The sequence below is a fragment of the Drosophila miranda genome, chromosome 3, assembly GCF_003369915.1.
Source record: "Drosophila miranda strain MSH22 chromosome 3, D.miranda_PacBio2.1, whole genome shotgun sequence".
In the NCBI taxonomy this organism is placed as follows: Eukaryota; Metazoa; Arthropoda; class Insecta; order Diptera; family Drosophilidae; genus Drosophila; species Drosophila miranda.
Window position 1 is genome coordinate 16913930 of NC_046676.1, and position 16812 is coordinate 16930741.

Genomic DNA, 16812 nt, shown 5'->3' on the forward strand with positions numbered 1-16812 from the left:
CAACATGCATAAAGGGAGTCTCTCGCCCTACTGCCTTCTGCTTCCAAGAGTGCGAAGAGTTCTCAGAAAGAGTGAAAGATGGGGGAAAGTCAAGTGAGGCCTACGAAGCTTTTGCGAGCCTGCTCAGCTAGGCGCATGAATTTCTAATTAAAATCCTGCGCTCCCTCCAGACACTCACACACACACACACACACACACTCTTTTGACTTGTATAGATATGAATACATACATATGTGCACGGGTACATGTACAGTGGCTGCTATCTGCTTAATTACTTGGTGGTCCGACCGGGCGAATTATATGCATAATTTAAAGTGCATGTGTCCCAAAAGGAGGTCCCACCGTGCCGCATCCCTGGACTCCTCTCCCAGCTTCCCAGCTTCCCGGTTCCCAGCTTCCAGGTTCCCTCTTTCTGCTCTGCGACCCAACCCGGTGCTGGGCAACGCGATTCACACGCAAGCTTTTATTGCATTGACAAAGTGGTGCTCCTCCGTCTTTTCCTTGTCCGCCAGCCACTGTGGGAAATGGAGCGGAAAATATGCGCGACAGTGCTCTCTGTCGCTCCCCCCAGCAGGATATACGGGTACACATATGAATTTCCCTTCTTTTTTTTGCGGGCCACCAAAAGGAAATCAAAATATTTCCGCAGCTCAAATTGAAAATTGTCAATTTTCAATTTTTTATTTCGTTCTGTAGCGGTTACCCATCGACCCACATCCGACCCCGCCAGGTGGGAGTCGCCCCTGTTTCTGTTGTGGTGTTTTTGCTTGTACATGTGCGAGTATAGGTGTATACTTGTACACAATTGGTTCTGGTTTTGGTTCTGGTTCTGCCTTTGCTGCCTAATAAAAAATCAATTAACTTGTCCTTGCGCCGTGCTTCGCTCCGTGGGCCGTGCCTGCCTGCCTGCCCACCTGCACATGAGTCGCGTTAGTCAATGCCAAGCTTAAGCCAACTTCGGGGATGAAAATCGATGGGTCGCTGGGGCCCGGGTTGTGCCAGGTTGTAGCTTAGCCCGGGTGCGATAATTGATGTCAAATGCTCCTCACATTTGTCTCTCACTGTGTGTGCGTGTGTGTGTGTGTGTGCAACAGTTTGAGAGAATTAAGTCGTTAATCATATAGGCCAAGGTGTATGTGTGTATCTCCACAGCAGCTCCTGTGAGTGCCACCAATCGACAACGAAACTTAATAATCACCAACTCTGATGGGAATAGAAACGTTGAATCGACCTCTCCAAAGTACTATGGCACTAGCACCCGGAAAAGTGGTCAAAATTGGTTGAAAAGCAACTCCGAAGAAAGTTAATCAATCTCCAATTTTCCAATTAAGACGAAAGCCTTTCCGCTCGCTCAAAAAGTCTCGATTTCAGAGACGTTTGCTTCATTTTGGTGACTGTGGCGCCCATTGTACATTGGGACGTGCATAATTAGTGGATTGGCAAGGAACAAAAATTGATGGCTGCCACAGAGCGAGGCGTGCATAGCTCTCGGCTCACAGCTCCGAGTTAGGCAGGAGCTCAGCTCTCGCTGATTGAGTGGCACGGATTAACAAATTCAGAGGCTGCAGGCTGTGACAGCAAACAACAAACATCGGGGCATGGCAATCACAGTGGTTGCCGCATACTCGTCCTGCGCCACACGAAACACACTCGAGGCGAACAATTTAATTCGTTTGGTAAACAGGACACGGGTTGCGCGGATTGGAGGTGAGGGTGGAGGTGCTGGAGAGGCTTGTCTGAATAAATAGAGGCAAGTGTTGGACATGACTACGCAGTAAGTAGCAGCAACCACTTCCTGTCATGGCCTAAGCCAAAGCCTTAAACGCAACGCGTCGCACCTTGGCTGGAAGGGCATCCTGCTGATTTCATCTGGCCCTCCGACGGTCTCCCCGAGTCTGTCTGAGTCTGCCTGCCACACCTGCCTGGGGTGTCACTTTGGCCAGCACGAAACTTTTAATGCTTCTACCGCTGCCACTGCCACCCCCGATGCCGCTGCCTGTGCTTCTTGGTTGGCAGGGTCGCGGCCATAAAAGTATTCATTTGTCATTGTCAAATGCTGTGCAAGCTGCAGCCGAGGAGGAGAGGACTCCTAGAGACACCTTTTGGTTGCCTGCCAAATCGCTTTAACCGAAAGCTCTTAAAGCGTTCAACGAGCGGAAGCTGGCGGGGGCACGGGACCAATGCCGTTGGGCTCATTAATATGCAACACCAACAGCAGAGTCCGCCCACCGTCTCCAGCCTCCGCCGCATTACTCCTGGCATTGCAACATGGTTTTCAATTATTTAAATTTTCATTAAAATTCTAGCAAAAAAAAATGAAGGTGAAGGAACACTATTCAGCGCAAGGAGCTGCAAAAACCTTCTCCAAACCAATCCCAGACCCAACCCGATTTCAGTTTGTTGCCTTGACGAGGAAGACTAGTCGAAGCATCAGGAGCAGGAGCAGGACCAGGACCTGGAGCGGGAGTGCCTTGCCAATTTCGTGGCCTACTCGGAAATTTCGAAAAGTGTTAAAATCAGCACAAAGAGCAGCAGAAAAAGTGAGCGAAGTGGAGGAGCAGACGGAGCAGACGGAGCCGACGAACCAGAGCGAAAACTGCTGAAAATGCAAAGCTTGGCGGAATTTATTAAAAGGCCAAGCAAAAGAAATTGCAAAATTGCTTTTGATAAAAAACGAAACCCACGACAGCTGCCACTGGGGACCGCACCGGAGAAGGAGAGAAAGGGGATTTCGCTGAGTTGCCAATATTGTAAATTGCATAAATGAAGCATTTTCGTTTTCGGTTTTCATCATTTGAATTTCCGTTTACCTGATCTCTCGTGTCATACAATTTGGCCCTCGAAACTCGAAGTGAGCCGGCAACTTTGCCCCTTCGTCACGCACACGCACACACAGACACGAACGGACACTCCGGACACTCCGGACACTCCGGACACGCCGAACACTCTGCGTATACGTAATAACTTGTGTGAGCAACTCTGAAGACTGGTTTAGAGCCCTGGCCTGGAAGGCGTAATCCCAGTGCCAAGTGCCAATAAGTCAGTTATAAATTTGATGTAAAATTAAGCAAGCGGCCGGGCTGCAGCCCGACAAATTGCTCGCAAAGACTCGACAGCATCCTCGCCACATTGTGCCTGGGCTCTGTCCTCACATGCGGACGTGGGGGACGGGACGTGGCTGGAGCTGCAGCTTGTTAGCGTAACGATGCTGATGCCGATGCCGATGCCGATGCCCATGCCGATGCCAAACGAGAGCACACACTCGGAGGGAGATAGAGAGAGCTTGCCACACCCGCATGTACATATCTCCGCCTGAGGGTCCTGCAAATAAGTCCTTTCCAGACTCATATTTCAGGCATGAAGCAAGGCTCCGAGTCTGCCACAAGCAGCACACAAATATTTGCAGCAAGCCAGCCAGTTGCTGTGCCTCGGCCATCCAGCATGCACCATGGTGCACGTGTGTGCAAGTTGTTTGAGGCAGTTGAATAATGCCACAATTTATTGATTAAAGTTGAAACAGTAGGGAGACCAGGACCAGGTCACGACATAATATTAGTATATGTTAACTCAGCTCGGTCTCCCTCCAATCCTGCCTACTTCCCTGCCTCTTCTCCGCCTCTTCTCTCCCCCTTCGATCCCTCCTGACAAATTGTTTTCGGGTCGGACATATTTATGACGTTGTCCAGGGTCAAACAGTTCTATTTACACTTTCTATTAGTCATTTCTTTTTATCGATTCGATACTTGGAAACTGCTTGGCAATGGCAGTAACAGTGGCAGTAGCTGTGGCAGTGGCCGTGGCCGTGTAGTGAGTTGCTCAGCAGTTTATTTTCCGAAAGTTTCGGCTGTTGGAAATTGGAAATTCCATACAAATTGTATAATTATGTATGGACATGACCATGAAGGTACAATTTCCGATTCTAGCTGGAGCTCGAATTACTACTTTTTGAAAGTTTCTTTTTCATGCCTGGAAAATCCTTGGCTGAGGAGGGAGCTTGGGAAAGTTTTCAGCTGATTGATAAGACTCTGCTGCTTGCAGCGAAAGCCTAGCCCCCTCGGGGATCTTCTAGACATCCTAATCGAATGAAGTTGCAAGCCCTTTGAGAGCCCAGGTCTTCTCCATTTATTTGCTCCTCTCGCTTTCCTTTGTTTGCTCCAAATCGTTGCGATTTGCTTTGTCCTCCTCTGAGGACTGCTCTTCGCTTGTTATCTTTTGTAGCATTAGCGCTTCTTTGGAAATGGATGCGGCAATTAAAAGCCATGGGACAGTCTGCACTTTCCCGCCCCCATCCCGATACCAACGGGCAGGAATAGCAGCAATCGGTAATCAAATAGTTTGGCCATGGATACACCCAGCGCGGGATCTATCCATTCTCCTTTTCTCTGGCGAATGGCTAACGGAACTATATCATTGAACTGGCAGTATCGCGAGACCGAGACCGAGACCGAGTCCGCGTCCGATCCCCCATCCACCATCTGAGAGCCAGTTCCAATGCCAGTGCCATTAAAACGTAAGCTGATATAACGCGCTACATTCTACCAAATGGAATGTTTTCATCTTCCTCAGTGGCACTTTTCCATTCCCCTGCCGATGGCCCCGTGGGTGGGGTGGGGAAGCCGCCATGTTGGGGTGTAAGTGAAAGAGCAAGTAGGAAGGAGAGTGTCAAATTTCCGCTTTCAGAACGGCACTGGAGTGGCTGCAGCAGCGGGGGTGCAAACACTCTCCACTAAGCAAACAGTTGTCAATTTCTGGCAGTGCAAATATTTTTTCACATCTCGCCTTTTCGCACTCGGAGAGGCTCTCTCGTCCACACTTCTGTTGACTTCTATGCCATTCTTCAGCCGAATGCTAATAGTTGTAGTTGCACTTCTTCTGAGCATCTGCCAAGTGGCGCCGTTATTGGATCGGATCCGAGACTCGACTGCAGATATTGGCCGAGTGGGTACCCAGGCGAAAGGTGGCGACAAAAGTTGATTGTCAAATAGAAATGCAACCAAAATCCTTGCCGAAGCCTCCGACGGCTCCAGAGGTAGGCCGCATTTTCCCTTCAAGAGTCAGTGAGCGAGGAAGAGCGAGAGGGAGAGGGAGCCATTCTCTGGGCGCAACGAGCTATGCAACTCTCGCATTGACAACACATGTTCAAATGTTCAAGAACAATGGCACTCAAAGGCACTCAACTGGATGTTTGTAAACGTTGCTCAGGCACAAGGACCTCTCTGCCAATGAGCACCACCACCACCACCCACAACAACAACACGAAAAGGCATCTGCCTGGGAGATAAACGCATATAAAACACAAGCTCAGCCGAGAGAGTGGCTCGAGCAACGAAACAAAAGCTCTAAAATTCAGTGCAACGCACTCGACAGATGCCCCGCCCTGCCCCTGCCCCTGCGCCTGCCCCTGCGCCTGCCCCAGCCACGCGCCTTCGGGCCAGTGTGTCTCTATGTGGGCAAGTCATTTAGTGCAGCACAGCCCGCTCGGATGCGATGAGGTGCAGCAAGCAGGTCGGTCGCGTTGCAGCCCGGGGAGGCAGCAGCCTGTCAAGCTGGCTGCAGCTTGTTTTTTGTTTTCTGTGAGATTGTGCGATATCCGGCTTGTGAAGGATGTTTGCTCTGCTGCTTCTGCCACCGCCACCGCCACTGCTCTGGCACGACCCTCCTCCTTGTGCGACTAGTGCATGTTAAGTTGCGATTATAGGCTGTTAGTGTTTCTAGCGCAGGCGATGACGAGGATAAGAATGAGAATGAGGATGAGGCCCGCCTAACCGATGATTGAGCAGCAGGAGGCAGCTTCTGTTCCAGCCCTCGCTGCTGCTTCTGCTGCTGCTGCTGCTGCTGCTCTTGCCACAGACAGCAAGCAGATTTGCATTCTCAAGTGGACCACTGAGGGGCTGACAGAATGTTTGTTCCTGCTGCAGCTTCTCAAATGTGGATCAAGTGTGACTGACAAAAGACCCATCAGAGTCCCCACCGAATGCCATGTGTAGGACATACATATGTTCTCCCTGTCAGTGGGTTGGGGTTGCCAAACCAAATCCAAATTAGCATGCTTCAAAATTCTGATTGCTGCTGCTGCTCAATGCTTATCCAACTCCTGTTGCTGCAATTCATAACGAACTAATTAGGGGCTTAAAAAGTCATCCCCTATCCACACACACCGTATTCGGACGATTATGGTTATTTGTGTGCATGAGTGTGTGGGGTACCATCCATTGCAATTCATTTAGTAATCGCATTTGGCATTCGAGGTGAATTGTCGATTCGAATTTCAATTTATTTGCCTCGTGCCAGTTCATTGTTAATTTCTCAATTTCATTTAGCCCGCTGTGGTCTGTTCTACTGTCAACATAATCGCATTGAGTTGCCATTAGTGTGTGACATTAATTAAATTAATCGCCAGCAACAGCAGCAGCAAGAAGGGTACGAGTATCAAGCTAACGATTGTGGGAAATGCGTTCATGATACAAGCAGAGAATCGAAAATCCAATTAGAGCCAGTCCATCGCTCAGTCAGTCAGACGCTCGGTTAGACAGTTTTCAAAGCCACCGATTAGCCGAGGGTCCAGTCCACCTCCTCAGCTCGCAGAACAGGCCAACACTTGGCGGCTCTCTATCTGGTCGGAAACAGCGCGGAGGTGTCCGCCGCTTCAGAGGACTCTTTCCCAATCAAATCATAATAAATAATAGTATATTAGCCACTATTTGATTTGATGCGCCCTCGAGGCAGTGATTTATGTACTTTCCAGGCGGCTCCCTGGAATTATTGCCCAACCTTGAGAGTTGAAGTATTGGCCATAATTTCACGGGCAATTTGCCTTCAGCTCCCTTCTCAAACGAAGTCAATTGCGCGTGTGTATCGCTCTCTATTTTTCTATATGTACTGGTATGTGTGTGATGTAATTGGATTTAGGTTTGTGGATTAGAGAGAGAGCGGGTAAAAGATGTGGCTGGTACGGACTAGACTGGGTAACAATCTCGAACTCAACGCCACAAAGCCACCACCGGAGTGGGGTGACAGCGACAGCTACAGCGACGGGGCTGTGGATGTCTGTCAGTTGATTTCAACACGTTTTCCCCACCAGTCAAGGCTCTTGGCCCTGTCCCATTGGCCCACCTCTGCCCCACAGCTGGATAATATGGAAATGAACTTTTGCAACATGTGTGCGGTTTCATTCAATTATGTGTAGCAAGTGCATTCATATTTTATGACTCATTTATACATGAGATGCTTCAGAACTTCATTTCGCTTTCCGTCTCTCTCGGAGTCTCTCAATCAATAAGCACTGATGCATATGGAGATAGTAAACGGCCAGCTTAAATGTGTGAGGGGAGAGGAAATCAGTTTGGTTTTCTTCGTCCTGGGCATTGATTATTTAAGCCATCTCGGCTGAGTGCTGTGGGCCATTGATCTGTACCGCTTTTATGAAAGTTAAGGCCAAAATCGTATATGCAAAAGGGTAAAAGTTCTTCAAGTCAAGGCATTGCCTGAGATAACTTGAAGCGAAGCTATGCTTAGTAAAAAGAAGCAAAATATATAGGAAAACGACATGCAGGGCAGAGACTGGCCATGAATATTTCAAGAAATCCAAAGCAGGCACACACACACTCTCGCAGGCAGAGGAGCCCGCACAGAAGGGCTTGCGTGCTGGGGGCTGAGAAAAGCTAAGAGAGGAACGCTGGAAAGGAGTCTGCTCTGCTCTGCTCTGCTCTGCTCTGCTCTGCTCCGCTGTCTTCGTTGCTTAAGCGCAAACAAATCATACGGCACTCTTGCCGCAACAGACAATTGAAGCTGTGTGGGGCAGGGGGTTGATGCCACAAAGTGCACTCGAGCATCAAGAAATGAAAATACTATTTAAGCCATTTTATCAACATAATCGTAAATCATTTTGCACTTTTCGCATAAAAGTCGTTGTCGTTGTCGTTGTCATTGTAGTTGTCATTCTCGTTCTCGTTGTTGTTGTAAGACATTGGCGCTTGGTCCTGCTTTTCCTGTCGCCACAGCCGGCAATAACAGACCAATTGTCTAGTGCATATAATTTGTTATTGGATTTCTGTTCAGTGTACTTCCACAGCTGCTCCCCCGTCTCCAGAGTTCGGTGTTGATTTTGCTGGATTTTCCCCATTGTTCCTCTGTGTGCATGTATTTTTAGCTCATCGCTACACGCTCCGCACTCCGCACTTGGCAGCGCAGTTTTCCTCCTTTTGTCATACATTTCACGCTCCAGAGGACAGAGGACTGGAAGACCACATCATTATAGATATATGTATGTATTTGTGTGTGTGTGTGGCAGGACTCTCACGCACACACTTGGACCCCAGCACGGACACACGTTGCTGGGCACCCATTTATGGCCTGCCTAAGTGGAAATGGTAGCAGTTCGTGCCTGTGCCTGGATCCAAACGCCCACGCCTTTGCTCTCTGTATTTTGCCGCTTACTAACAATATGTGTTGAGCTGGCAGCTTATCTATGGCAGCACAGCGTCTCGAATAACACTGAAATATTTGTCTGGCGCTCGCAAATGGACGCACGGAAAGCTGCCCAAATTCCCATACATATGTTTATGGGATAGTTTTCCTTTTCGGCTTTTCCAACTCGCAAACACGTGGCCAGGACCAAAAATCATCCAATTAAAATTCCATGCCAATGCGTTGGCCACACGAATCGTTTATGGATGGAAAATGGAAAATGCAAAATGAAAAGCAGGGATAAAGTGGAAGTGGAAGAGGCAGAGGCAGAGGCAAAAGACTGAAAGCGTGGGCAGTGTTTTCTTTGTAAATATTTTTGCTAACACCAGCTGCCGTCCCCTCCCCTTATACCGCTCCCACCCGCTCCCATGGTATCAATGTGTAAACTGTTTGCGTTCACAGGCAAATGAGCAGCACAGTTAAAGTGAAATGGAACGATAACTATGCCAGTCACGTAAAGCAGGCCCCCGAAAGGCCCCCTAGTAATCGATATGGGAGCGATAATTATTGCAATTCAATGGGTGTGTTCAGTAGATGGTTTTCCTCCCAAAGGAAACAAATCTCTACAAAGAGCTACTGCAGCAGAAGTCCGCTTTAATTGCTTGTCAAGCAGTTCTTACAAGCCATACCCGAAGACATCACAACTCGAAGATCTATTCGAAGGCACAAACAGATTCATTTTCATCTGATGCATATATGTACACATACTCGTAATGGAATACGACAGCTCTTTGCTATTATCTGTCTTCCATATAGCACTTCTCGACTCTCATGCCAGCCAGGAGCTGTTTTCATGGGATTAATGTGGAATCGATAGCTTTTTCGTTCTCAATTTTCAACAAGGAACGGGCTTTGTATCTCCGTTCAATTATGCGTTTCGGCTTGTAAAATCCCGTTCAGCGGTGGCCTAATTTTGCCCTTCCGCTGATGTGGCATGAAGAGGCAGAGGCTGAGACCAAAAAATATATAAAGTCAAATTACCGCAGCTGTCTGTGGCACATTTCTTAAGCAGGAAGATGCACAAGGAGAGCGGATGGGGACGAGCAACTATTTCCTTTTGCCGTAATAAGCGATTTTCCGCTCGTTTTCTATTAAAGGCATTTTCGCATTGCTGCGAACGGCCATAAGATGGTAGACCCCAGGGCGATTTCTGTGGCTTAAATGCGACACGCCCACACCCAGTCCCACACCCTGTCCCACACCCACACCCACTCAGTGGAACACCCATTGAAAGTGCTCTATGTGCGGTAGGTAAAGCCTGCAAATGTATAAAAGAAAACGCCACGTTCTGCGCCTTGTGGCTCAATGTGCTGCAAAAACTTTCGGCCTTGTACCAGTTGCACTTACTGGCACATACTCACTCGCTACTCCGCCCACGGCCGCCACAGTATTTATTGTATTTTCCAACATATTTTCATGTGCCTGGCAATGGGAAAAGGAAAGGCCGAAGCCGGATCCGGATTCAGAGTGAGAATTGGAATGGGATAAGAACGAGCTAGATCTGCGCTGGGAATTGGGCTGGCTCTGGGCACACGGCGGCAGTAAAGCTCTCCCATTGCGGACGATGTAACGAGGCTTTAATTGAAACCTAGCTACGTGCATGGAAGTTTTCGCTGTGGAGCGGAGTAATTCGAAGGAATTCAACCGAATCAGTGTATCACTGTGTATCTAGCATTCAAGGGGGTTTCGCAATCAAGTTGTCGCGACGACGGCGCCCGGCATGCAGATGCAAAGATTAAATGGCATTCTTGCTGCTCACATTTCTCCTACCCACCCAGCCCCCCTGCCCAGTACCGAGAACTTTCTGGCACCGCCCCATCGCACCCAGGGCTGCCTGCATTGATTTATTGCAAATTGATGGTGTCAGTGAATTGGCTGTCGCGTTTTTCATTTGGACGAGCGATCAATGCAAATTCGCTCCTCGATGCACATCACGTGGCATCGTTTTCCACTTATGTACCCAAGAGGGGAAGTGGCAGCTGGGAAGGCCTGAGAGGTTGGCAATGGTAATGGGGTAAGCCCGTAAAAGGGGCGATATCTGTTTTGCCTTTAAATCAAGGAGTGGAGAGAACGAAAAAGAAAACTGCTTAAAACTGCAGGAAGCGCTGAAGCAGTGCAAAGTGAGTGTCGTACGGTATGAAGCAGTGGCAGAAGAAGGTATCATAAAAACAGTAAATCTATCATACACACACACACATATACCATATTCCATATTCCATATTCAGTGCACCCATAAGTTATGGGATTTGTCTTCCCTCGAGTCTCATCAACACAACTCGAGGCGCACCCGCGTTTCCTCATTGATTTCACTGCACACAGACATTTTTTTTTTTGGGAGTTGCTGCTCCTTGGCACATTTCAAATGGTACAAATGAGCGTGCGGCACACGCTCCCGTTGCCAGCAGCCATGTGCAAGCACAGGACACATGTTGCAACTGCAGCTGGCGCCCCGCCCCCTAATAATATATGCAGAGCACTAACGACGCCAGTACGAGTAATAAAAATTCATGAGACTGTGGCCGGCAAGAATTGCGACTGCGATAAGGCGCCAGAGTGTGGCTCTGGGTGTGGGTGTGGCAGTGCTTAATGTGCGAATGCATACGAAAACGTTTCGGCATGGCAGGGCCTGTCCTGAGGTCACAGCCTAGGGGGTGTTTCCATTGCGAAATGCACAGGCGCCAGAGTTAATTGCCACCACACGGCGTATGCGTGATTTGCCCGAATTCGCCTCAAAGTATGCAATTGTTATTGACCACAAACATGGACCGCACCGCCATGCCCACGGCCCCACCAGAGACCTGAGCGAAAATGCGAAAACAAAGAAATGAAAGAAAAAGTTCAAATGCACAAAGTTCGGTGTTCGGGGCTCAGACCACAAGAATGGCAGCGAGAGAAAAAGTTTAAAATTCAAACAGCAAACTGAAACTCACACGGAGACCCCGCCTTGGAGCCCCGCATCAGCGCCTGCCACCGACTCCCGACACAGAGGCCGCTCCGAAACAGACAGAAAACACAGTGATAATTAAACTTTCGACAACGGCAGAGCTCCAGCAGAGCTCCGGCCAGACTGAGGCACTCCTGGCGTATCACTTGCTCCCGCCAGCTGATGGCTTTCGTTTGCCATTACTCAACTATTTTACTGACACCCGTAACACTTGTCGTGGGCGGCCAGCTACAATCAACATGCACTATCCCAAAAAACATAGGGAAACAAGAACGGAGGCTGGCCCTGGGCACCGAAGCCTTATATACTCTAACAGAACGATCGATTCTGTGGCACAAAGAGTGGTCTTAGTATCCATCCAATTTGGCAGAAGTTAATTACAGGTTAAATAGTAGTAGGTTGTAGTAGTAAGAGGCATGGTCTGTGCATAGCTTCTTCTCCGCTTTTGATCCTGCTGAAGAATATACCCTCTTTGGTTTTCGAACACCTGATCAAAACTTTAATAGCCACAGAAAGAGCATCAAAACAACCGACAATAAAAGGGGCAGGGAATGAGAAGTAAACTTGTAACAACATCCTTATGCGATAACAAGCACGTTGGCTGGCAGTTTGGTCGGGGGGCGGTGGGCGGTGGGGAAAGGCGTGGGGGCGCTGGCAACAATGGAAGCGAAACTTATTTGCATAAATAAAAATTGAAAGAGCGGAAAATAAAGGCAAAAAGAGAGCCGAAAGGGGAAACCGAACAGCACTGGGAACAGAACTAAGTGTAAGGCAAAATAAAAGACAAGTGCCGAGCAAATACTGCAAAAGTTCTTCCTTTGAGGGCAGAATGCAGCTCAGCAAAGCAAACACAACTGAATGAGAGACAGAGACAGAGACGGAGAAAGAGACAACTAGAGAAAGAGACGGATAGCGATGGGGAAAAAAGAGACGGGTATAGATTATGCGCCTTGTAAACGTTATTATTTTCTTGGTCTTATTTTCGGTTTTTTTTTTATCTTTCTTCTTCAGTTGCGGCAAAAGTTTTGCTTATTGAATATGCAGAGGCCAAATGAAATTATGGAATTTATTTGGACAACTATTTTTTCTCTTCTCGGATCAACTTTGGCCACAATGTTTTGGCCCAGCGTGCCCAAGTTGGTCCCTTATCAGGGAGCAGTGGCCGGAGCCGATACCGAGGCGCACCGCACTCATTAAATATACAATAAAGGATAATGTCAACGTGGAAATTAATTAACTCAACTGCGTAGAGTCGACTCTCCGACTCAGACGACGAAGGCAATTTCTGGCTCATATTTCAATCAAAACTGCGACAGCTGCAAGCCGGCGGCATAAGCTCGAACATCATTTTGGCAACGCTCCATCAACGGTCTGAGTCCCCCTCCCTGTGGCACGGCTCATCAATATTTACAGGCGGCCAGCCTCGAATTTGTCACCGTGGCGGGGCCAAAAGGCGGGGACACGCGGCGCGACCGAGCCGGAAAGTTAATTGCTAAATGACAAAATTAATGCAGAAGCAGTCGAAAAAAGCCACAAGAACAGCAGCTCGGCCACAGTCCACACGCCACAGGCCACACTCGCTCGCAAACAGGAACAATTGACAGTTCAGGGCTAACGGAGGCAGCTTAACCTCAAGATTAATGTTCGGCAATTAAACGTTTAAGTGTTGATTAATGTGACTCTGGGCCATTGGAGGGGTCCACAGCTGGGCACTCTGCCAGCTGGTCTGTCAATCTCGAGGAGAGGAAAAGCGAGAGTTCAGGCATTTTCCTGTGCCTTTTCAATTTCGCCGTTGACTTTTTTGTTCGTTTTGTCGGTGGCCCAATTCGGTTTGCGCATCGCCATAAATTCCTTGAGTAGGTACTGCAACAACTCAAACTCAAACGGCAAAGACATTCGCATTTATCATCTTTACGGGTTAACTGCCAAAAATGCTTTGAGGCGCTCCCAAGGGGGCGTGGGACCCAGCAGGGCCACGCAGCAGCCACAGCCGCATGGAACGGCTCCATGCCCGCCAAATCCGCAAAGTCAAACAATGTTGTATGCTTTACTAGTTTTTCTTTTCCATTTCATCTTTTCCCAGTGCTCCTCCTAGTAGACTGCTTTTCATCTATACTTTTCCTTTTCCTTCTTTTGTTTTTTTTTTATATCTGCGCTGCGTTTATCTTGCTGGAACCCGGTGAGCAGAACATGAAGCATAAACTATAAATGTCAGATAAACAGCCATCACTTTGAGGGATTGCTTTAAGTGGGTGAGCGCATTCCAAAGCCATTAGGTGAGGCCTGAGTGAGGTCACGGAATCTGGGTCAAAGCATAACTCAACTCGAATCAACTCCACTCAACGGATTTCAATAAGGAATCCACTTAGTAAAGCACACCATACTGATTCGGGAATACATAGTATTCTTACGATATTTCCATATAAAGAGGAGAAAAGCACTATCAACATCAAGAACGAGAATATTTTTCAGAGTATGAACAAAACACTGCCACGAATCTTAATATTTCAGTATTAAATAAGTCTTGGCCAATTCTTGGACTACATATAACGTTGGGAACTGTCCCTGCCAGTCCATTGGAATGGAAAGCCTCGCTTAGCAAAACTTTAACCACAGATGCCTACTCGTATTTCTTGTGCTCCACAAATATCTGTACAATACAGTCGTTGCTCTTTAATTTTCGATCCTTTCCGTGTCTGTTGCCTTGGAATATGCCCAGTACAATTTAGTCCCCACTTTGACAAGCTCTCGGCACATCCAATTGTCGACTAGCAATAAAATATTCAAGATACAAGCATATCAAGTTACGATTTGTCTGTCCCTGCACTTTTTCTACCAATTTCGCAAATTTCCATCAACTTGGCTCCTGCTGACAGGCGAATATTTCTTTTGCAGCCAAGAGAGCCAAGAGTGGGACCGAGGAAGCGCGGCTGGGCTGAAGGGGGGAAAGACAATGGAAAGTTCTCGTGGCTGGCAAAACAAATGACTAGAAGAGATTACAGCAGCATTTCTGCTGATTTTCAAATGAAATTTTAATGAACGCCACACACACACACACACACACACACACATGCAAAGGGAAAACCCATGGCGTGTGCCAACAATCAGAGAGAGAGCGAGAGAGAGAAAGGCAGAGAGAAGAAAAGTGTTTTTTGCCAGTCGTACTCCGTGTGGCATGCGTCAACGAAATTTGAAATCTCCAAACAGCACAGATCTGTCTGTCTTTCTCACCCAAACGACCATAAAGGCGTCGTCCCGCCCTTCGTCCTCCCTGTCCCTTTTGGCGCTCGTGGCCTCGCTGCCCGGATTTCACTTAAATATTTATCAGAGGAAACAATAGGGGAGCAACAAAACCCTTAGCCGCTCCCGACGCCGCGGCGTCAGCGAAATGCAAAACTGCAAAACATTTTCATATCGTGTTCATTCACAAAATTAGTTGAAGCATACATCCTTCTGATACGACCATGGCATAACAACATAATGACAATGACTGAGGCTGATTAATTGATACCAAAATTTGCAAATGAATTTCAATTGTTCAGTCGTACGACTCGTGGTCGTGGTCATGGAACAGGTAGAAAAGAAGGCAATTAAAAGGAGGCGGCGTTTGAGCCAGATTCAGCCATTATGTGGCGCCGTTGATGTCTTTAATTAAATTCGCCTTTAGCCGCAAATCCTTTTATGCCCGCGCCATTTTACTTGGGCTTCCTTTGGCATTTGACTTTCCCTCTCTCTCTCTTTTCTTCTCGCTTTGGGTGTGGGTGTGGGTGTGGGTGTGGGTGTGGGAACCCAAGGATGCAACCGCAACTGGCCTCAGCAGAAACCCCAACCTCAGACCCAGTCTCAGACTCAGCTCCAGGCCCCGGCGGCATCTTGTGATTTATTATTAAACATGAATATGAATTCCAGGAGATGCTCGTTCTATGCGGCAGGGTATGGAATTTAAGGGAATGAAGTGAAATGAAATAGAAGGCAGAAAAAATAGCAGGAAAGACCTGTTGGCATTTTTATGCCCACATTTTTATGATTAATTAAAATTTATGCTCGAGCAAATTATTTAGAGCCAGATACGGGTATGTACGCGCACGAGTGCATGTTCATACAAATATCCCTATTCAGCGAGCGACCATCAATTCATCTGGTCTTGGGACCGTCAAGTTGTGTGATTAAGATTAAGATGATTGTCATAAAGAAAAAACCCAATTTGGACAACTAATTGAAGGCACTCGAGGGGCAAACTGCGCGGAAAACTATGCCGAATGGGAAGGTGGCAAAAAAGTAAGCGCATTTCATATTTATTAAAGCAATAAAATAAAGGAGAGCCCGGACAAGGCCCGAACCCTAAGAGTTGTGGCTCAGATAACGTGTCGGGGACAGAGTCAGAGCCGCAGAGAAATATCACTGTGTCACCCACACACGCACACGCACACGCAAACGCACACGCATTCCGAAAAACACGCACACATTCATAAATTCAGGGAGCTTAACCCATTGTTGCTTTGGTCGTGGTTGTGGTTAACGTGCAAATTTGTTGCTTCCTCTTGGCTCTTAGCCTTCCGGCCCTACAATTCGCCATGGCCATTGCCTACGCCTACGCCGTCTGAGGGGGTCCGGGACCGGGTCCGGGTCCCTCGACAAGGATTTTGGGCGAATAAGCAAGAAGGGCACGGCAATAAATTTAAAATTAACCCTTTAGGAGCATAGCTTGTGACCTTAACCCACACACAGAGTGGTGGTTGGTAGTGCCGTTGCCCATCCAAGCAAGGCTTCTCAAGTTGGCAATGGATATTCCTCTTCGGCTGGCCAAATTAATCGCATTACCAGGTGGTCTTTGGAAAATCTTTTCCCCTCTTCCGACCTTTTCCCACATACATTTTAATCTAGTGAAATAATCCCTTTTCGTTTGATTAATTAATTGAATGAGTCTTGACGCCAGTGAAAAGGAATAATAGTAATTCCGAGTATATTGGATTGAGAAATGACTGCGATGCAACTGCGCTGCTCCGCCTGCAACCATGCCCCTTCAGAGTGAGCTGTCAATGCAACACGCCGAACAACAATAAATAAAATGGAAAACATGACTGGGCCCTAGGCTCCACTTGGGCCAAAAAAGAGCGAAAGCCAAACGTAAGAGAAAGAGACGTAAGCGAACAGCGCCAAAAGGCATACTGTGGACGGGCAGGATGGCAGGATGGCAGGATGTAAGGAAGGAGAAGCTGGTTCAAGTGGCTCCCGACTCAGTCAAGACAATTCAAGAAATGCTTTTAAAAGGAAATCAGAAAAGGAATTTCGCTTATGGGCAACTGATTGTGCCTTCGAAATGGGCAGAAACTTGAACAGATCCGGGGCCCAGGGGAAGAGAAGCAGGAGGAGGAGGAGCGGCGAACGAGTTTTTTCTTTGA

General features: G+C 47.8%; 1 protein-coding gene across 1 annotated transcript in view; it reads right to left on the reverse strand.

The window, feature by feature from the left end:
- LOC108160054 overlaps positions 1-16812 on the reverse strand; it is a 67388-nt gene that overhangs the window by 26287 nt on the left and 24289 nt on the right. The window lies entirely within an intron of this gene.